The 23032-nt window shown below is 37.7% G+C and overlaps 1 protein-coding gene across 5 annotated transcripts in view; it reads left to right on the plus strand.

Annotated features, from left to right (window-relative positions):
• The window catches only part of ALPK1 (alpha kinase 1), a 121538-nt gene that overhangs the window by 3870 nt on the left and 94636 nt on the right, over positions 1-23032 (plus strand). For 4 of the 5 annotated variants that reach the window (XM_045799137.2, XM_045799140.2, XM_045799142.2 and 1 more), the window contains exons 1-2: positions 1764-1921; positions 5857-5984. The gene's annotated coding sequence lies outside the window, so the exon portion shown is untranslated. Of the gene's footprint in view, positions 1-1763; positions 1922-5856; positions 5985-23032 lie in introns of those variants that run through there. The other variant, XM_045799139.2, reaches the window with a different exon arrangement.

Here is a 23032-nt window from a genome sequence, read left to right on the forward strand (position 1 = left end):
TAGCATTCTCAACTATAATGTGCTCAGACTTCTGACTGACAGAAACATGGAAATAATAAATGGGTGCTGGGTTGTTGGGGTTTTTTTGCTTGTTTTTGTATATCATAGAACCTTTATTATTTTTTCTTCTAAATTCTTAAATATTATATAACATCCATGTTTTAGTTATGATAAAATGCAACTTCGTGGGGCGCCTGAGTTGACTCAGTTGGTTGAGCGCCCATTCTTGATTTTGGTACAGGTCTCAGTCTCAGGGTTGTGAGTTTGAGCAGCGGGTCAGGCTCCACACTGAGCAGGGAATCTGCTTGTCCCTCTCCCTCCCCCTGCTTGTGTGTGTGTGTGTGTGTGTGTGTGTGCTCTCGCTCGCTCTCTCTCTCTCTCTCTCAAAAACTCAATAAAATCTTTAAAAAAATAAAATACATCTTCACTTGCAAATATTTTACATTTTGTCTATAGAACAATTTAATAGGTCCTGCTTTATGCTGCTAAATTTTTGGTAATTTTTTATGCAACAATAGAACACTAATAAAGTTTTTTTGTTAGAGGATCTCAGTAGATTATGAGAGTCCCCAATAGATCCTGGTCCTAATAATGAGATCTAGAGGCTTTGTAAGCAGGAAAAAAGGGCCAATTTTGGGGGGTGCATTATTTCTACCTCTCACATGTCCTCCAAACCAAGTAAATTAATCTTTCCCTTGTTGAATCTAAACTTTATCATACAGTACTCCTCACTGGTGTAATTTTTAGGAAAAAAGTAAAACAAAACCCAAAAGCCTCCCCCCTCCTTTAATATTATACTTAAGTATTTACATTGCATTTGTTAGTGCTTCTTCATTAGTTTTTAAGATCTGAGGAATCGCTAGCATCTTAACAAATAACACTTTATACTACTAATGAGGGGTCAGAAGCTATACATTATTTAATTTATAACACAATAATTTTATTTTCTCATTGCCTTAAAGAAATGCCATACCTGGAATAAGTTCTCCATCTATCCTGTATCTCTAGTTTTCTCTTTATGTTTACCATAATTGTGCTGCCAACGAAGTGCCTAATTCTGGGGGAAAAGTTCCAGAATAACATTCTGGCCATTAACCCCATAGAAATATTATTCCTTGCTGTTTGGGGTTTTCACGCTTATTATATGATTAATTATATTATATGATAAAAAGGTAAAGTTAGTCTTGAGCTCATCTTGCTCCAACCCTGAAGTAACTTCAGAAGTATAACCCCTTCGGAACATAGGCTCCATGTGCATATTTTATTTAATCTAGGCTTAGATGGAAAGATTCTCTTTCTACTCTTCTTATGTATCTTACTTTTCAGCATTTAAAAATATTCCGTCTGCTTTCTGCCACCACGTCACTGAATTAGTTCTTGTTAAAGCTATCTTTGACCTACTTGCCAAGCCAGCGGACACTTTCCTGTCCTCATCCTTTGTCACTTCTTGGCACCATTTAGTACCGTTGACCACTCTCACTTTGAAATAGAACCCTAACATGAGTTTTTCTTTTGATAATAGATCAAAAACAATGTCACGTTCATTGTTCTTGCTGACGCTCTTTTTCCCTGGCCCTCAGGGGACTGACTCTCCATTCTGACTTCATTCAGTTAAGGAGTTTCCTTGCACTTTGTTTAAAAGAACAAACTTCTCTGTAGTAATACAACTCCCAGAATACCTCTCATTAAAGCCATCCCTAAAGGGGTGTGTCTTATGGTGCAAAATTTGGAAGTCCCAGAGTTAAGTTACACAATCAGGTTCTGAGACAGTGACAGACTGTTTTCTTTCAAATTTCTACTTCCTGAAACCGAGGCTGTTTATGAGAAACAGTGTATTTCTGGGAGATTGTCCTAAAATTAACCTTTTTCAGAGTTAGTTTTGCTGGTCTTAAAAGTATTTTTCCTCTTCTTCGAGACAAAGGTGAGTATCGTTAGCCTTTAAATGACAAAACACAGTAGATGTGGGTACAAAAGGTGGCATAATGTGTAAGAAGGTATTGTTTTGAACTGTGACCTTGTTTCTACTTCCTGATCTTGTCTACATTTAAATAACTTTAAAGCTCTAAGAATACTTGCACTTCTAAAAAATGCCACAGAGAGGGGGTAAGGGTTGGGAAGGGGAAGGAACAGTAAACTTAGGTTACTGGGAGAAAGGGAAAAGGAACCTGTTTTTTAGAAGGGGTTTTTTGTTGTTGATTTTTGGGGGTTTTTTGTTTGTTTTTTTTAGAAGGTTTTAGTAACAAAGTCTTTATGTGAGGGAGCTTGCTGTTGAACATCTGGGTTTGTCACTGAATCAAGATGTTTGATTAAAGCATTAAAGAAGTGTGATTACTTACGTGAAAAATTAACTCCGGGACTTTTGCCTGGAGTGCATAGGTAATCATAACAGAGACCATCACTTCTATGATGACCTTAGTGATTTTGCCAGGAAATGGATAAGAGTGGAGAATTACTCTTTTCGTTTGGGAAGAACTGACAGGAATTCTGGGTGTGGTGAAGCATTATGTAGACAGAAAGCATCTAGAAAAAATAAATTCCTTCATGCTTTATTCAAGAGTCCTTTCATTAACAAATTTTATCATTTGAAATTAGGGCTCTAGACTACTTTGGAAAGCCACAAATTAGGACCTTTAGAATAGTTTGGGACTTTCAGGTGGGTGAGAGTGCAGAGGCAGGGTCAGAAAGGAGGGATTTATGTCACAACATAATGGCACCTCTGTAATATTTGTTTCTGTCTCCTCTGCCTTTTCTTTTTACTTAGTACAGCTAGTACTTTTATGAGAAGCAATATCTGCTTTTGGCTGATACCTCCTTGTTAAGGACATTTTAAATTCCTTACACATAATCACCGTTGCTGTTCAAGTCCGTACATGATGCTGCAGCATAGTCTCCAATGCTCCTTGGTTTCTCCTCTTTCCTCCTTGGCCTCAAATACAATTGAACTATATAGAGCATTTGTAATTATACCACAGAAGCTGTGCACCCCATCTAGATGGGGTGTCAGCAGATTACATGTATGGTGAGCACAATTTTGGGTAGGGCTGGGTATAGGCTCATTTACCACCTCAGAGTCACACCGGACCTAAACAAATGCCAAGTCAAATCTTTATATCCAGTGACCAAAATAATTTGCTTATCTCTTTCTGCCTCCTCCTTCCAAATTCTGTCAACCTGCAGCCTCAAGAGAAACAAAACATTTAAAAGTGTTCTGGCAATAATTTACTCCACTTCAAATACCTTTTGAACCGGAGATGAATGAATTCTCCAAGTTCTTCCCCAACAAGACACCAGAATTTTATAGTATCCTTCACTGGCATGAGTAATGTTAGGGTGGCTGGTGATGGGAGGGGCAAAGAATTGCACAAAGAGTAAAGCAACAAGCAGGAGAGAGTTTATTCACTCTCCAAGGGAGGACAAGGGCCAGACATCAAGAGAGATGTCGGCCTGAGTTTCTGTTAGGTTGGGCTTTTTAATGGGTTTTGAAGGATGTGAGAGGATTGCAGCTACGCCCATGGCAGGGCGGGGGTGGCAGGACACTTACCCAGGTAGAGCTTGAGGTGACAGGTTTCTCGAGGAGCTCTCTCCAGGGCTTGTCCAGGATATATGTTGTGGTCAGTCTAGAGAAGAACGTATTTTGTAGTTGGGGTCTATTTTCTGAGAAGAAAGTGTACCATGACCTAGAAAAACAAAGAGTGAGGGCCAGGTATAAACACCTGTGAATTTTGTCTGTAAGATTGGCTGGGGAGGAGGCTTTCAATAGATTCCTTTCAAGAAAAGAGCCAATAATTACTTTAAACTTATATGCGTGTGTGTGTGTATATATATATATACACACACACACGCATATATATATATTTAAAGCCATATGTAAGTCATGATGGATGTTATAAAATCTCACATAAAATAATACTGTGTGATGAGCACACCTGACATATTAAGCTCTAACAATCTCCCCTTAAGTCCTGTGTGATCTGAGTTTGGGTTTAGAACCTGGAATTTTCTTTGAGAATAAATGTATTCATTTGAAAATATTTCTGAAACTCCATGGTTTCTCCCATTCCAAAAGAATTCACTGACCCCTTTCCCCAAACACAGTACACATACTACTTTTACTGTCCCTTAATCTATTTCAGATGATGATGGCTTTTTAGCATAAAATGTTCATTGAAAATGCTTTCCTGAAATTTTAAGCACCTATGTTTTAGAGAATTTTAATAGGAATGTGCATTCAAACGTTTGATGTAAACTCATGCCATATTTTTGTTATTGTATCTGTTGCCTCTCTATATGGGGGACTCTTTGTTTCTTGTTATCATTGACAGTGATGTTGATTTTTGCAGGATGTTGTAATTTCCTGTGTTTATAGAGTTCTGTGAGATAGACAAATTTAAAAATAAGACTGTTATCTGGTGCTATTATTCTTCTATGTGTAAGGAACAGAAAGAGATGACCATAGCTTTAATATCAGTTGTATATTAGTACAATTTTCTCGAAGTATGGTGTACAAACTACTGATTTTAGGTGGCATGTGTCCAAACTTTGAAAATTTGAGTTTTATCCTTCATTTAATGTGAATTAAAAATATAATTAGCTTGGGGCACCTAGATGGCTCGGTCGTTGAGCATCTGACTCTTGATTTTGGCTAAGGTCATGATCTCAGGGTCATGGGATCAAGCCTGGTGTCAGGCTCTGCGCTCAGGGCAGAGTCTGCTTGTGATTCTCTCTCTCCTTCTCCCTCTGCCCCTCCCCCTGCTTGTATGCACTCTCTCTAAAGAAATAAATAAATAAATAAATAAATAAATAAATAAATAAAAATATTTTTAAAAACCAAATAATTAGCTCATAAAATTTATGATTTCATGGATATTATTGCTCAGGATGATGTTAAGTGGAAAGAAAGTGAGGTGTTTACTACTGATTTTAAGGAACTGAGTAAATAAATACTCTTATAGGTAATATGCAGCTATGGTAAAAATTGTGAAGGTGGCATGTAAATGGCTAAAGTTCTGGAAATATTGAACTAATGTGTGTGATAAGTGGATATTTTCTGAACTACTGCAGAAATTTGAACCTTACTGGTTCTTGGTTACACAGCTCACTTAGTAATACAATTTGTGAAATTTCTTAATTATAGATGTACAAAATAGTTGATAAAAAATGCTTTAGCATTTTATCATATCTTCAGTCCTCATGAATTGCCATAAAATTGAAGGTATGTAGAAGGTAGCCAATATTTTTTGAAATAAGGATCATAGAGAGGATAGGCGTGCCTGGGTGGCTCAGTCAGTTGGTTGACCAACTTTTGATTTTGGCTCAGGTCATGATCTCAGGGTCATGGCATCAGCCTGCATCAGTCTCTGCACTCAGCATAGAGCCTGCTTAGGATTCTCTCCCTCTCCCTCTGCCCATTCCCCAGCTCTCTCTCGCTCTCTCTCTAAAATAAATAAATCTAAAAAAAAATCATAGAGAGGATAAATCATATCAGAGTAAGCAGTATAGTTCTATTCTGCCTGTTTCACCCAGATACCAATATCTTTGAAGGGCAGAGAGGAGTGGTGTGGGCTAAATGGTGAGAGAGGAGGAGGGGTCCATAAGCATCATCTAGGTCAGGGATCATTAAGGAATCATAAAGTGTGCCAATGGCCCTTAAAAAAATGGTCATATTGGTCATTTCTTTTAGGGAATCCATTCTAAAAGGATATAATTCTTAATATGGAGAAAATTCACAAAGATGTTTATCATAAAGGTATTTATGATAACAATGAATTCTAAGCATTCTAACAAAAGGGAAAGGTTAAGCGAATTATAGTACGGTAGTCCCTCCCTTATCCATGGTTTTGCTTTCCATGGTTTCAGGTATCTGCAGTCAGTCGCCACCAGAAGCAGATGACCTTCCTTCTGACAGTTCGTCACATGCCTGCATCATTCACCTCACTTCATCTCCTCACATAGGCATTTTATCGGCTCACATCACCACAAGAACGGTGAGTACAGTAGAGGCGTATCTCATTTTATCGTGATCGCTTTATTGCACTTTACAGATACTGAGGTTTTTATACAAACTGAAGGTTTGTGACAACCCTGTGTCAAACAAGTCTGTCAGTGCTGGTTTTCCAGCAACATTTGCTCACTTTGTGTCTCAGTGTCACATTTTGGTAATTCTCTCAATGTTTCAAACTTTGTCGTTATTGTTATGTTTGCTATGGTGATCTGTGATGAGTGATTACAACTTACTGAAAGCTCAGATGATGATTAGCATTTTCTACCAATAAAGTATTTTTTCATTAAGGTATGCACACTTTTTTAGACATAATGCTATTCCACACTTAATAGACTAAGGTATAGTGTAAACATAACTTTTATATGCACTGGGAAACCAAAAAGTTCATTTGACTCACTTTATTGCAATATTCATTTTATTGTGGTGGTCTAGAACTGAACCTGAAATATCTTAAAGGTATGCCTCTACAATAAGGTGTTTTGAGAGAGAGAGAGAGAGAGAAACCAAAAAGTTCATTTGACTCACTTTATTGCAATATTCATTTTATTGTGGTGGTCTAGAACTGAACCTGAAATATCTTAAAGGTATGCCTCTACAATAAGGTGTTTTGAGAGAGAGAGAGAGACACATTCACATGTTTTATTACAGTATATTGTTGTAACGGTTGTATTTTATTATTGTTGTTGTTAATGTCTTCCTGTGCCCAATTTATAAATTAAACTTTATGTATGTATGTATAGGAAAAATACAGTATATATAGGGTTCAATATGCTTCAGGTATCCATAGTCTTGGAATGTATCCCCCTAGGATGGGGGGTGCCTACTGTATATCTGTGAGACAAGATGAAGAATAGTACCAGCATAGAAAATGCTGAGTGAAAAACAGATTCAGGGTCAATTAATTATTATACTTAGAACTACATAATACATATATAAAACATAGATATAGATAGATGTAAATTCACAAATATACTAAAAGTGGTTGTTGTCTTACAGTGATAGATTAATTGTTCCTGTTTCTTTTTTCTATGTATATGAAATATATTTTTATATTGACTTTTATATTATTATATAACATACTTATATTACTTTTTGACAAAACTAGTAGAATGTGTTAAATAAAACTGTGCTGCTATCTAGGAAATACAGCTGTGCCGTCTTTGGAAGATAAATCTTACCTTTTCTTTATTTGGCATACAAATAACTGGCCATTTGAAAAAGAAAGGGTTGAGTCTCAGTGCTAGAGTGAACAGGCATAGCAGAGCTGGAGAACATAGATGGAAATACCAGTTGAAACACTTACTCTCAGTTGATTTTTCTGGCATTGATTGCTTCAGTCTCAACCATGGTTTTTACTGCAGTCAACTTATTCTTTTGTTTTGAAGAAAGGGAAAAAGGAGGGAAATAGGAATGGGAACTTTACATGGTATGTATGCTAATATTTTCCTAATTAGTTTCTCATTCTTTTGGATTTCCATCACCTGCAGTCATACATTTATGTCTATACGTGTTGTACTTAATTCATTTTTGCCATATCTTTGCGTATCCTCCTATAGCACCTCAAAGTATATTGTGTCATCGGCTTGCCCAGAAAACTTTGCTTAGAATCTTAACCCTAGCACATCTAGTCACTGTGATACATTCCCCATTAGTGTACTGTAAGCACTAAAATTATGCCAAAATTTTCAACAAAAGTCTTGTCCGTTTGTAATTTTTTTTCTTTTCTATTAAAAAAAATGCTTAGATCCTCATCACATGTCCTTTTATTTGACCACTTCTTCCAAATAACTTAATCTCTGATTAAAGTTTAGATGCTACAGGTCATCATTTTCCAAAATAACTATACTTCTACCTAGAAATTTGCTTCCGTAAATCGTGCCCTGAGTTATTGTGAGAGATAATAAAATGTGAGTGAATAGCATCTCTTCTGAGATATTAATCAATCTGGTCTGACTCACATCTCCAAAAGTTGCAGGTTATTTAATCAGAAACATTCGAAGCCCTTTGAGGGGATCCCTCCTACATTGTTGGTGGGAATGCAAGTTGGTGCAGCCACTCTGGAAAACAGTGTGGAGGTCCCTTAAAAAGTTACAAATTGAGCTACCCTATGATCCAGCCATTGCACTACTGGGTGTTTACCCCAAAGATACAGACGTAGTGAAGAGAAGGGCCATATGCACCCCAATGTTCATAGCAGCAATGTCCACAATAGCTAAATCGTGGAAGGAGCCGAGATGCCCTTCAACAGATGACTGGATTAAGAAGTTGTGGTCCATATATACAATGGAATATTACTCAGCTATCAGAAAGAACGAATTCTCAACATTTTCTGCAACATGGACGGCACCGGAGGAGATAATGCTAAGTGAAATAAGTCAAGCAGAGAAAGACAACTATCATATGATTTCTCTCATCTATGGAACATAAGAACTAGGAAGATCAGTAGGGGAAGAAAGGGATAAAGAAAGGGGGGGTAATCAGAAGGGGGAATGAAACATGAGAGACTATGGACTATGAGAAATAAACTGAGGGCCTCAGAGGGGAGGGGGGTGGGGGAATGGGATAGACTGGTGATGGGTAGTAAGGAGGGCACGTATTGCATGGTGCACTGGGTGTTATACGCAACTAATGAATCGTCGAGCTTTACATCGGAAACCGGGGATGTACTGTATGGTGACTAACATAATAAAAAATCATTAATTAAAAAAAAAAAAAAGAAACATTCGAAGCCCTTTGAGCCCAGATTCCCTGCCCCCCCTCATCTCTCCTCTTTCCCAGTGGGCAAGAGAGACAGGTAGGAGGACACCAGGAACTAGGTGGGGCTTCTAAAGGCACAGCTTGCCAGGCAGCTGAGAAACAGACAGAAATACCCCTACCCAGTTAATTCCAGGCTGCAAGCTCCAGCCTCTTAATGTCGATGTGGCAAAGCACTTCATCTTTGTAGCTCTCCTTGGGGACTTCTTGAGGCATATTCTTTAAATATATTTCCACTCAATAAAATGACCTCTCATTACTTTATTCAAATCCAAAGGTCACTTTTTAGACTTCATCTTTCTCTGTCTTTGCAATTTTGACACTGTTGACTTCTGCAAATTTTCTTTTTTGGTTTCTGAATCACCATGCATTTCTGACTTTTCTCCTGCTTCTCTGGCTGCACTTCCCTTTTATATTCTCTTTCTCTGCCCACGTCATATACTACATTCTGCTCTCTGCCTCCTCTCTCTCTTGCTGCGTGTTCACACTGGATGAATGCCTGTTGCTGCACTTATACCGGTTTATACTAAAGGCCCTGAAGTTCTTCCAGAGTCTGGACTCATACATCCAAGTGTAAATCTCTCTTCCTAGATATCTCTATTCTGCATCCCACAGGCATCTCACATCGAACATTTTCAACCCTGCACTCATTTACGGCCTCCATCAGTATTTTTTTATATTGATATCTGGCACTAAAAGTCACATACTTGCTCAAGCCAAACTCTTGGGGCTTTCCTAGACCCCTTATTTCTTTCCAACAATATCTAATCAATTTTGAAGTGACATTGATTCCATTTCTTAAATATCTTTGAAAACTACCGATATTTATCTATTCAGGTCCTCAAGATCTCACAGCATATCCTGATCTCCTCAGCCTCTAGACTTTGTCCTCTTGGATTAGACATTTCCTAGGACCCAGAGCGTTCTTCTACCCCAGAACTTTTTTGCAGTAACCATTTTTGAAAACTAAGACTATATCTTTTATCTCTGAATTCCCATTACCTAGCCCAATTCATGACACATTGTAGGTACTCAATATAGATTTGCTAAATAAATAAAATTTCATGGATTCCTATTTTTCTGCCCTATTTCTTTTGTTTAAATGAGACTTACCACAACTTAAAGCTCCCTAGCTCACAAAGGACATAATTTTTCTCCAGAATTAAATAAAAAAATAAATCCATCAACTCAACACTTGAAGAGTCGCATCCACTTTTCCACACATGTGTAATGATATCTACTCAACTAAAGACAGTAGAAGGTTGAGACATTTGAGAGGTTTTGGACCCTGCCAAATGTGTCTTCTAATTTGGTATTATTTTAAAAAAACAATCCAATAATAGCTCTGTTGAGTGAGATGACATACTTGCCAAACGAGATTTTCCTCATCTGTGTCTACAGTAACTGCCGACGTGTCCGCCCTTCGAGGAGGTTCCTGGCCCTACTCCAGTCTCTTCCATCTTGCTATGTTTGCATCATGTCTGTCCTAGACACAATATGAGAGACCTTTTCTTAGGATAAGTTTTGATAAAGATTAACAGTCACTGATGAAGGTTGTTAGGTAGGATGTGGAGGGGGAGGCAGAGTGGTGAGAATGTCTGGTTCCAAAGTAAGGCTGAAAGAAAAACAGAAGATAATACATGCAGAAAGCACCCCTAAGTTAACCATAAGACATGAGTGAAAGGAAGTGCCACTAAAATATGTAGTATCACAATGTTTTGTTAAGTCAGTTCTGACTACACCTAGGTACCTCAACTGAGAGGCAAAAATCACACTGCTCAATAATTGTCAAAGAATACTTAGTTAAATTTTGAAAACTTACACTTTTAAAACTTTACTATAAATATGAAGATATATGTATATATAAGACAATATTTATATAAACATATAACTATGCAGAGAAACGATATCAAAATGTTTATAGTGCTTATTTCTTAGTGGGACTTTGAGTAATTCTTATTTTCTTTTTTACCATATATTTTCTCCAAATTTTTAAATAATAACACCATTTTGTGCTCATTATAATGAAATGTTTCAAAAATCTAGATCTTTAAAAATACATCAGAGACCACTATTGTACAATCTTCAGATTTTCATGACTTAAATACTTCTTAATGGAGCTTACTGGAAGATATCCAATAGGCTGGTAATACCTCTTACTTGCAAGCCAGAAACCACCATGTATGAAAAAGCAAGTTATAGTGAAAGAAAAACACTACTTATTATGCAACCTAGCTTTCAGAAGTCTTACAGAATCTCAACACAGTCATTCCCCAAATCACAGTGGTCAAGGAAAAGCTTTTAGACCACAGCTGCACATGCACAAAGTGTGAAAGGCTAAGCGAACATGAGGGAACCAGGGAGATCCCCCTGGCCAAGTTTTCTCCAAAAGGTATATCCCTTCAGGGGGAAAAAAAGAGGGGGGCGTGTAAACCATAAGAGATGCTTAAGCATAGAGAACAAACTGAGGGATGATGAAAGGAGATGGGTGGGGGGATGGGCTAGATGGGTGATGGGTATTAAGGAGGGCACTTGTGATGAGCTCTGGGTGTTGTATGTAAGTGATGAATCACTGTATTCTACTCCTGAAGCCAATATTGCACACTATGTTAACTAACTAGAATTTAAATAATAATCTGAAAAAAAAATGTATCCTTCAGATCACCCTATCTGCTCCCATTCAGCCTCTTCTGAATGCACAGCTCATCTAAGAGCCGGCCTTTCATTTCACTTTCCTGGAAAGGTAGAGTTATTAGCTGAAACTGATTTGGAGTTCAAAGTGGATAATGTTGAGAATATGATGCTTACTGGATATCCAAGCACAGATACCCAATAAACAGTTGAAAATATGCATCTGAAAATTTTAAGAGAGAAGTTTGATCTGTAGATGCAAAGTTGATGATTGTCAGCCAATACATGATATTTACAACTATGAACTAAAAGAGATCACCAAGGAGTCGATTTAGATGGAGAAGGGAAGAGGGCCAGAGACTGAGCCTTTGCACATTTCAACATTAAGGAGTCTAGGAGAGGAGGGTGAACCAGCCAAAAAGGCTGAGAAGGAGAAATCAGTGAGGTAGAAAAACCAAGAGAGCCTGATATCCTGATGGGCAATAGAAAAGGGAGGGTCTGTGTCACATGCTGTTGGTAGGATAACAAGGAAGAGGACTGAGAATTGACCATTGGCTGTAGCAATGTAGAGTTTACCAGTGACTTTGACAAGGGCAGTTTCAGTGGAGTGATGGAGCAGAAGTCTGAAGTGCATTTTAGAGAGAATGGGAAGAGACAGGTTGAAAGCTCAGGTAGGAGCAGTTCTTTCAAGGAACTTTGCTTCAAAGGGCAATAGCTATGGATGAAAGTGAAATCAAGAGACTTCTCTTCTCAGATGGGAGAAATAATGGCATGTTCATAAACTGGTCAGAATGAGCCCATGGGGAGCAAAAACTCAGAGAAGAGAAAAATGTAGCATTGAGTTTGAGTGGGAAGAAAGGTGGAATTATTGTTTGAGTGGAGTGACTGGTTCTAGATAAGAGAATGAGTGACTCATCTCTGAAAGCAAAGGAGAGGGCAGAACATGGGGTGCAGCTGCTGTTAGATTGGGAGAGGTGAGTGGAGTCTGTGAAAGTCCTCTTCTGATTGCTGAGAATGAAGGTAGAGGAGGAAGGGAGAGAAAATATGAAAGAGGCCCCTAAGAGAGTGGAAGGTGGATGGACCTGATAATCACAGTGTGATTGCTTGGCAACATTAATAGGATCATTGAGTTTCAGAATCAGAAATTTAAAATGAGATCGGGGCATGTTATTTTCCCCCCAGTGTTGTTCAGCTGTGTAAAAGTTGGATTTAACTAGAGTTGTGATTCTGACATGCACATAGTGAAAACAAGGGAGTCAAAGGTGTATGCATGTGGTGATTATCGTGGTTGACCATGGAAATTAAACTGGGTAAAGGAAGGAGAGAGGACCTCAAGGGGGTGTGGGTCCATAGAAGGGTGGTAGGATCAATGGATTATATAGCTCCCAGTGGGATTTTAGGATTGTTGGATTTGGGAGAATAAAAGGGGACAAGATGGATGGTAGTGGACAGAAAGTGGGATACATGAATTTGAGAGTATGAAAGAGTTGTTGTTTTTGTTAATAACAAAGTCTAGGCAGTATGACCTTGAAAGTGAATGCCTGAGGTTGGGTGAAGGACGAGATCTTTGGAAGAAAGGATTTCAAGAAACCAAGAGTCCCTGATCACTAAATAATTATTGAAATCTCCAAGAATAAGGGTCATTTAGAGATAGTAACAGTGATGCAGGACCTAAAATGTTAGGAGCTGGCAGGTGACATTAACAATGAGGGACAGAGGGTGATGACAAGATTCAAAGATGGGGGAAGGAGTATCCAGATTAAACAAGGAAGACAAAAGCAAGGTCCAAAAGTGGCAATGATCAGGAGGCCGGTCATTTAGAACAAGTGGTTCTGGGGCTTAGGAGCATGAGCTGCCCCTTGAGATATTTTTCAAGGTGGTCGAAAATGTAAAGCACTATGAAATGCAATGTATTGCTATCTCTAGCATATGAAAAAGTAGTAGTTATTATTGCAAACTCTTTTAGCAAAGTATTTATATAAATAACCAGGAGGATTTCCTCTCTCTGGCAGTCCCCAAAAGTAATAAACAGATTTTTTTTTTTTGAAGTCACTGAGTGGAAGTTCAGAACTTCAAGACAAGATATAATTCAGAAAAGTCTCTTTATTTTCTGCATAACAGAATTGTTAGATGGTACCACCCCTGATAATTTAGACCTCTGATAGTGAGGTTTCTAAAACGTCCAAGGAGAGATTTGAAACCCCTACCTCTATTTAAGGGGATGGGAGAAGAGATTTGTCCCCTCTTAAGCACTTTGGACAGGATCTGGTTTTCCTTGATTGACATTTTCCTCCATGTGTTTCTAAAGTGATGGACAGTGATGACCAATCGTAACTTCTCCACTCTCCTTTGGATCTCAGGAATGTGAGTTTCCTCTGTTCTCTTACCTGGATGTTTCAAGTAGCAATCATGCAACAATGCCTATGGCATAATGCAGGAAATAAAGAGTAGAGCTTATTCCTTTTTCTGTCCATTCTCTTCTTATAATAAAGTCCTCTGTGTTTAGTATTTTTTTAAACTAGAAAGTTCTAAATTAGAAATGGATCAAAATCTATGAACACCAATTTTGGGTGTTTTCACATGTAGCTTTTGAATTAATTCCTTTTCCTAATTAAATAGCTAAACATAGTCACTGCAGAAACTATGAAAAAAAGGGGAAAATAATTGAAAAGTATTACTGAAAGCCAAAACTCTCAATATGTTGGTGTATTTTTTTCTGATTTCATTTTTAAAAATTGTGAGTTGCACATAAAATCTGCCATCACAATCATTTTAAGTATACGGTATAGTGGTACTAATTTACATTCATACTGTTGTGTCTCTATCACTCCCATCTATCCACAGAATTCTTTTCATCTTACAAGACTGAAACTCTGTACTCAAACAATAACTTCTCATTCCTCCCCTTCCCTCACCCCTTGCAACCACCATTCTACTTTCTGTCGCTATGAATTTGAGTACTCAAGGTACCTCATGTAAGTAAAATCATGCAATATTTGTCTTTTTGTGACTGGTTTATTTCACTTTGTATCATGTCCTCAAATTTACCCATATTATAGCGTTTATCAGAATTTCCTTTTTAAGGCTGAATAATATTCCATTGTATGTATATACCACATTTTGTTTATTCATCTGTTGATGGACACATACATTTCTTCTACCTTTTGGCTACTATAAATAGTGCTGTTATGAACGTGGTACACAAATATCTCTGCAAGTTCCTGCTTATGGTTATTTTGGATATGTTCTCAGAAGTGGGATTCCTGGATCATATGATAATTCTGTTTTTAATTTTTTGAGGAAACACCATGTCTTCCATAGCAGCTGTACCATTTTATAGTCCCACCAACAGTGTGCTAAGATTCTAATTTTTCCACATCCTGGCCAATACTTTTTATTTTCTGGTTTTTTTGTTTTTTGTTTTTTTTCACAGTAGCCATCCTAGTGGGTGTGAAGTGGTTTCTCATTGTGATTTTTTTAAAAGATTTTATTTATTTATTTATTTGACAGAGAGAGACAGCCAGTGAGAGAGGGAACACAAGCAGGGGGAGTGGGAGAGGAAGGAGCAGGCTTCCAGCAGAGAAGCCCGATGTGGGACTCGATCCCAGAACGCCGGGATCATGCCCTGAGCTGAAGGCAGACGCTTAATGACTGAGCCACCCAGGCGCCCCTCTCATTGTGATTTTTATTTACATTCCCTAATTATTAGTGATGTTGAGCATCTTTTCATGTGCTCATTTGTATATCTTCTTTTGACAAATGTCTATTCAAGTCTTTGCTATTTTCTAAATCAGATTGTTTGTATTTTTATTGTTGAGTAGTAGGAATTCTTTATATATTCTGGATATTAACTCCTTATAGCTATATGATTGGCAAAAATTTTTTTCCATTCATGGATTTCCTTTTCACTCTGTTTAATATGACCTTTGATACACAGAAGTTTTCAAATTTTATGGAGTCCAATTTGAGTTTTTGTTTGTTTGTTATGTGTGCTTTTGAGATCATACCCAAAAAATCACAGCAAAATTCAATATCATAAAGATTTTCCCCTGTTTTCTTCTAAGACTTTTATAGTTTTAGGCTCTATGTTTTTGAGTTAGTTTTTGTTTATAGTGTAAGGTAAGTGTCCAACTTTATTCTTTTGTATATGGATATCCAGTTTTTCCAACGCCATTTATTGAAAAGATTGTCCTTTCCCCCATTGAATGGTCTTGACATCCTTGTCAAAAATCATTTGACCATATATTCGAAGGTTTATTTCTGGGCTCTCTGTGCTATTTCATGGGTCTTGATGTCTGTCTTTATGCCAGTACCACGGTTTTGATAAGTGTAGCTTTGTAGAAAGTTTTAGAATTAAGAAGTGCAAGATCCAATTTTGTTTTTCTTTTTCAAGATTGCTTTTGCTGTTTGGGTTTTTTGAGATTTTATATGAATTTTAGGGTAAATTTTTTTCTACTTCTGGAAAAAACGTCATTGATCTTCATTGACTTTTTTAAAACATAGCAGCTATCACACTGTGTGAACAATGTTATATTGTGCTTTTCTTCCTTAACATTGTATTTATTTTATTAAAAATAAAAATTACTTCTTGGGGCACCTGGATGGCTTATTCAGTTAAGTGACCTCCTCTTGATTTCAGCTCAGGTCATGATCTCAATGTTGTGAGATTGAGCCCCGTGTCTGGCTCTGCACTGGGTATGGAGTCTGCTTAGGATTCTCTCTCTCTCTTTCTCCCCTGTCCCTCCCCCTCCCTCTCCAAAAAAAATTATAAATAAATAAATAGACATAACTTCTTTTAATTTAAACACTTCATAAACATACTTTACAATGACTACATAAAGGGAAATGTACGAATGGAAGTATAACTGAAAGATTAGAAACATTTGTACCTCAAACTATGTGACTTGTGTATGCTTTAGATACTATAAACACAAAAATAAGAAAAATTTGATTCAAGATTGTAATGCTTATATTATTTTTTAACCAACTACAATTCTGGAATTCATTTATTTACTCAACAAACATTACTGAGTCTTTATAGTTTTTGAAGTCCTGGAAACCTAGATATAAATTAGATATGATCTTCACCCTCAGGGAAAGGGAACAAAAACTAAAATTTAGTGAAAATCTAGTATGTGTCATGAGTTTTCACTTTCTATGTTAATGTTTGCATTAATCTTATGGGGAAGTGGTGTTAACCCCATTTAGAGATGGGAAAAATGATGTTCAGTTCAGAAAGGCTGAAGCCACTTGTCGGTGGTGACACAGAGAGTGAGTGGCAGGGCTGGGATACAGCTCAGGGCTGACCACTTCCAAACCTCATGCTCTTGTCACTCTCCCTAGTTGCCTTTTGGCACTCATGACCTAGAATAGGAGATAATACATATAGCTAAGTGTAACATGAACAAAACACGGTTATAGCTATTAATTGTGCCAGGACAGAGTCAACAAAGGCTTTAGAGAAATAGCATTATAACTTCAGGCTTGAAAACTGCGAATTTTATTAGCTACAGTGGGGAGAGCAGCATTCACTGATTCATCAGTTCACAAACCTGCAGTGAGCTTCTGCTGTGTGCTGGTCACACAGCTCACTCCAGCTTTGCCCTGAAGATTTGAAAGAGAATGGGTGTGACACTGACCACCCTCAGGAGTCAGTCTCTTGGGAGACAGGTAAGTAACGGATGTATGACAGAGCCTTGTGCCAAGCTCTGCCACGGAGTCGAAAGCAGAGTGCTGGGGGACACGCTTCCAGGGTACCAAGGGCAAGTGCACAGGGGCAGAGGCCGTGCTGTATTGCAGGTATGCTGAGCACAGCAGCCTGGAATCTCCATGCCAAGTTCAGATGCTTGCACTTCATCCGAGAGGCAACAGCAAGCCCGCAGACGTTTTTAAGTAGGGGAGTGACAAGGTTAATTCTGCTTTTAAGAAACTATCTGGCAGTGTGTGAAGTACAGAGTGTGGGAACGTGAGAAGAGACAGGTGTCAGGAAAACCAGCCTGGAGGCTAACGGTGCCAACTAGAGATGGAGAGGACCCGGTACAGGCAACAACAGAAGAGACTGAGAGAGTAGAGACCACATTTACAAGAAGAAGGTGGCAGAATTCATTGACTGTAGGATGTGTAGTGAGAGTAAGTTAGGAGTCAAGAGAACAGCGTAAACAAAAGCTTCAGGTCATATATATGTTCAGAACCACCACATTGTTTACAAATGAAGAACTCGTTCAGCGTTTTGTAAATAGGCAATGAATGCCCTTTGAATTATCGGTATTCCTTTTATGTATTTAGTCATTCTAAAATGCTCTATTAGTTTAATAGATGTTTTTTCTCCCAAGCAGTTTATACATGGACTGCAACGCTGTTTACACTATTAATTCCGGTAGCAAACTCTTCCTACATAGATAGTATAAGTGAAATTTTTATTATTGTTATATTGAAACATAGATTTTGAGACAATGGATTAGTGAATTTTTTTTCTATAATGAAATTCAAAAGATTAATGGACTTTTTTTCTGAAATGGGGTTCAGAAAAGGTTATTGGTCAGGTAAATAATATGCAACACTATTTTAATGTTTCACAGAAGTTTTCCATTTTCTTAGGTCATTAATAAGTCTTGTAATTTATTTGGTTCTTTTTTGTTCTGTAGAGCCACTTTTGTTTTCATTAATAAGAAAGTTACAAGTGGAATTTCATGTGCCTGTGCTGTTATGTGTGACCAGAAGAGGGCGGCAGTGAGGCACTAGAAAGAAGGAACAGGCCCTTAAATTGTAGAGGCAGTTAAGACCATCCTGTAAATGACCTAAACATTTCTTGAGGCTGACATCTGAATTAATTGATCCATTTTCAGAGCCAGAGACTATGACATAAACATTGTAACAGAATTTTCAGAACATCAGATGACGTCCTTATAACGCAATAGAGTAATAAATTTGTAGGAATTTCTGTTAAGATTCATGACCATTAACACTGAGAAGTATTCTGAAAATTTTACATCAGTCTGAAGGGAAAATTTGATTAGAGGATGGATTAAAAGTAAACATATTGTTTCTTGTTAAAGAGCATGGGCAGAGAATTTAATAATTTACAAAGACAATAAAAGGGATCTTATTTTCTTTGAACATTGCAGATATTCCTGAAATAAAAAGAAATATTTCCAATTTTTCAAATATATAGCAAGCAAAGCATAGGATTAAGCAACTAAGAGAGGTTTCCCAGATTCACTAAATATCTCCTTTTATAAACAATTAACGAAAACAGATATTTTTTTGAGTACCTCATATGCACTAGGAATTATTCCAGGTATTAAATACTCCAGGCTATAGAAGACACATTCCCTGCCCTATTGGATTATCTATTCTAGTGGGGAAGATAAACAGTAAGCAAAACCACAGATTAATTCACAGTTACAATTGAGAAAAAAAAAAAAAGGAAAGCAGTCTATCACAGGGCTCCAAGTAAACTAGTTTACGTTCATTCTCAAATTTGGAAATTAAATAAAATTGAAAGTAGGACTTAAGAACAACTCATTTGAAATTCTTAATACCTATTTATATTATGTATTTCCTTTAACAATAAATAAAATGGATGGGGGAATTTACATATTAATAAAAATAACATTGCAAAAGAGTATTTGGGTAGTTGTATACAGCAATAAAACACTGCCAATTGAAGTGTCATAAAATGCCCCAAGCCTTCTCTGACTGCCTGAACTTGATTAAACACCATGTCAGTCATCAGGCTGGCCCCAGCTGCAACCAAGAATCTGTCCTCACTGATCCTCTCTAAATCCCAGGTCCCAAACCTGGAAAACACTTGTGTAAATATAACCCCCTACCTCCTCTTTTCCCTTCATTTTCATTGGCATCTCTAACATCCCACATTCCCAGTTTGCCCAGGTTATGGGCACACTTGTAGGCCCTCCAGCCTCTCTCTGAGCCTGGAACCGTTGACTCAGAAGGTTATCGATATTTTTAAAGGCCCTTTCGACTTTCATTATGTTCCTTCTCTCCACTGTATACACTTTCCAGGTGTGGATTGACTGAGACAGTCCCTAGGCTGACTCTGATGGGATCCATTACTGATGAACCATGGCTGGGCACTCACTGATTCTTTTATTCATCCTTAATTGATTGTCTTTCCAATTCTCTACAGACCCTGTTTCAATCCAGGATCCCCCTTTTCAAGCTGAACTCACTCCTGCCACCCTACCTCCCAGATCTCCATCTGTTTGACTTAGGATACTTGGTTATCCGTGGTGAACTCCCAAGTTTTCTCCTTCCTTTCTGCCTCAGAGAGACAATGTTCTACCGTTTATCTAAGCCTACTCCTTCTGACTTCTTAAACCAACCCCTTTTTAACTTCTTTTGTGATTTTTCTCATTCATATTCCCACTCTTTCATCTCTTTTCATCTCTTTTCTTTTCTTTTCTTTTTCCTTTCCTTTCCCTCCCTTCCTCCCTTTCTTTCCTTTCTTTTCCTTCCTTCCTTCCTTCCTTCCTTCCTTCCTTCCTTCCTTCCTCCCATCCTTCCTTCTTTTTTGCCTTCCGACATCTCCTTGACCTACACACATGTTCAAATCTAATGATTCTTAGAAATCTTCATTTCCCCCGAGACTGTATTCCATCTTTCTCCTTCCCTTAACAGCAATGCTTCTCAAACTAGTAGTCTGTATTTATCCCTTTCACTTCTTTATTTAACACTCCTCCATCCACTTCTTCTGGTCTGCTCTCTTCTGAAATGGCTACTTACATGATCACTGAGAACTTTCCAATCACCTGATCTAGTCGCCTCTTCCTCCTGGCTACTCTGGGGCTTCCTGTGGAACTTGTTGCCCAGTGTCATGTCTCCACCATTCCTCCTTCTCACATTTCTAGCTGTTTCTTTGGAGGCCATTATTTTACTATTCATCTCCCAGGTAGAGGCATTCTCTAGAAGACTGTCTTCTTCATATCCTACCTTTGCTTCCTTTAATCTAGTGCAATAGCTTCTATTATTGCCCCCCCATGTGCATGATCCCCAAATTCCTCTCCAGTCCTAATCTCTCTCCTGAGTTTCAGGTATAGTTGAATTTCCTCTCCCATTTTCTCCATTTGTTGGAGTCCTACCCATCCATCAGTGTTTAGCTCATATTTGGCCTTTTTAACAAACAATAACTTAACTAAATCTCCCCTTCCCCATTTTTCATCCATCCTTTGCTTGGAATTCAATTATACCTGATCCCCCTCACTCTTGTATTTGAGATACACATTTGTGTTTGTCATCTCTATTAAACCCTGAGGACTAAAAGTGCTGGGACTATGTCTTATTTATCTTTATGTCCCCTGCAAGACCTGACACATGGTAGAAACCCTAGAAATTTTGGCTGATTTCATTGTTGGAAGGAAAGTGTCACGAACCTTAATGTTTGAGAATTGTGAAGAACATGAAATTTATAATATGCAGGCTACAAATTTAGGATACTATAGGAGGTAAAAAACCAAATTTACATCAAATATGGTTCACATTTTTGCCTCTGTCCCATTTCAGTTAAGGCAGATTTTTGGAGGTTACCTAAAATTTCACTTTGTAAGGGCCTTTTTTAGGAGTGATGAAATTCTTGGAAATTGAAATTAAGTTTCAGGCTCTGGGATTTTATTGTACTCTCTTTAAAGTTAGTAAATCGGCCTGTTACTGTTTCATGGATGCTGGGAAAAGACATGAGACGCTTGGGTCAAAGACAGAGGACTTCATTTCTCAAGAGCACAGCAAGGCCATGAGCATCATGTCCTCCAAGTCACGAAGGAGTGATACTGAGTAGTTCAGGTGGATGTGGGTGGGTCTGTGTTGCAGCCAAGGAATATTGATCTTGAGGAGGCCACTATTATAGCAAACCTGTTCTTGCTCCAGAGGGAGACATTACCTCATTCCTCAAGGTTGCTACGAATACAAACCTAATCTGATTGATTGCCCAGGACAGGAGAAACTGTGTTGGTATTCTTGACACACTCAGCAAGAACGTGCAGAGATGCCCACAACCCATGGTGGATTGCCTCTCCCAAAAACATTCTGTGAGAATACGACTTTTGGTTATCCTGGTGCATCAGAGGGACTTACTAAATATTTGTTGAATCAAATTAATTAATTAGTGAGAAGAAGGGGAACCACTGACGAATTAAAAAAGGCAAATAGAGTGAATTCCTGAGGGAACAGTTCTAGACTTTAGATCTGATTAGGAGGAAGTCAGAAGAGTAATGAGAACTAAGACTGCCTGGCTTTATAACAGATAAAATTTCTAAAAACTTTACCTCATGGGAAGTGAGAAGGACTCATATACAAAAGTCAGATTAAGTCCGAACAACCTAAGACAATGCCTGTAGCTTGCTGCTAGTGTTACAGTAACTACAGTTCTTTGCATCTGCAGTGTTTTGCCACACCCTAAACTTCATTGAAAGTTTAGGCACTAGGCTCATTTGGGAACTATTAGCACACGTTTCTTAAAATGGTGAATTAAACTACAAATCAAAGTCGATTATGCTAATGATTTTGATCAGAATTAAATACTTGCTTCAAAAGTTGCAGTCGAACAAATGAAATATCTTAACCTCTCAAGATTCTTTTTTTAAATTGAAGAATAATTAACATACAACATTATATTGGTTTCAGGTATACAACATGTTGATTCAACAATTCTATACATTTCTTAGCGCTCCCCGCAATACGTATAGCCACCATCTGTGACCGTACAAAGTGATTACAATATTATTGACTAAATTCCCTATACTGTACTTTTATCTCTGTGACTCATTTATTTTATAACTGGAAGTTTGTACCTCTTAATTCCATGTATCTATTTTGCCCATCCCCCACCCACCTCCCCTCTGGCAACCACCAGGTTTTCCTCTGTATTTAAGAGTTTGTTTTTTGCTTATTTGTTTTTTCGTTTGTTTTGTTTTTTCTGGATTGCACATATAAGTGAAGTCGTTGGGTATTTGTCTTTTTCTATCTGACTTTTCCACTTAGCATAGTACCTTCTAGGTCGATCTATGTTGTTGCAAATGGTAAGGTCTCAATCTTTTTATGGCCGAGTAATATTCCATTATATATACCACAATTTCTCTATCCATTCATCTATCGATGGACACTTGGGTTTCTTCCATATCTTGGCTCTTGTAAATACTGCTGCCAGTAGACATAGGGGTACATATATGTTTATGCATTAGTGTTTTCATTTTCTTTGGGTAAATACCCAGTAGTGAATTATTGGATCACATGGTATTTTTATTTTTAATTTTTTGAAAAACCACCATTCTATTTTCTACAGTAGTTGTACCATTTTACATTCCCACCAACAGTGCATGAGAGGTCCCTTTTCTCCACATCCTTATCAATACTTGTTATTTCTTGTCTTTTTGATCCTAGCCATTCTGACTGGTATGAGGTGGTATCTCATTGTGGTTTGATTTGCATTTTCCTGATGATTAATGATGCTGAACATCTTTTCGCGTGTCTGTTGGCCATCTGTATGTCTTCGTTGGAAAAATGTCTACTTAGGATCTCTTCCCATTTTTTAACTGAATTTTTGGGGTCTTTTTGGTGTTGAATTGTGTAAGTTCTTTATATATTTTGGATATTAACCCCTTATCTGATATATCATTTACAGATATCTTCTCC

The sequence above is a fragment of the Ursus americanus genome, chromosome 13, assembly GCF_024610735.1.
Source record: "Ursus americanus isolate L20-20 chromosome 13, mUrsAme1.1.p, whole genome shotgun sequence".
Taxonomy (NCBI): domain Eukaryota; kingdom Metazoa; phylum Chordata; class Mammalia; order Carnivora; family Ursidae; genus Ursus; species Ursus americanus.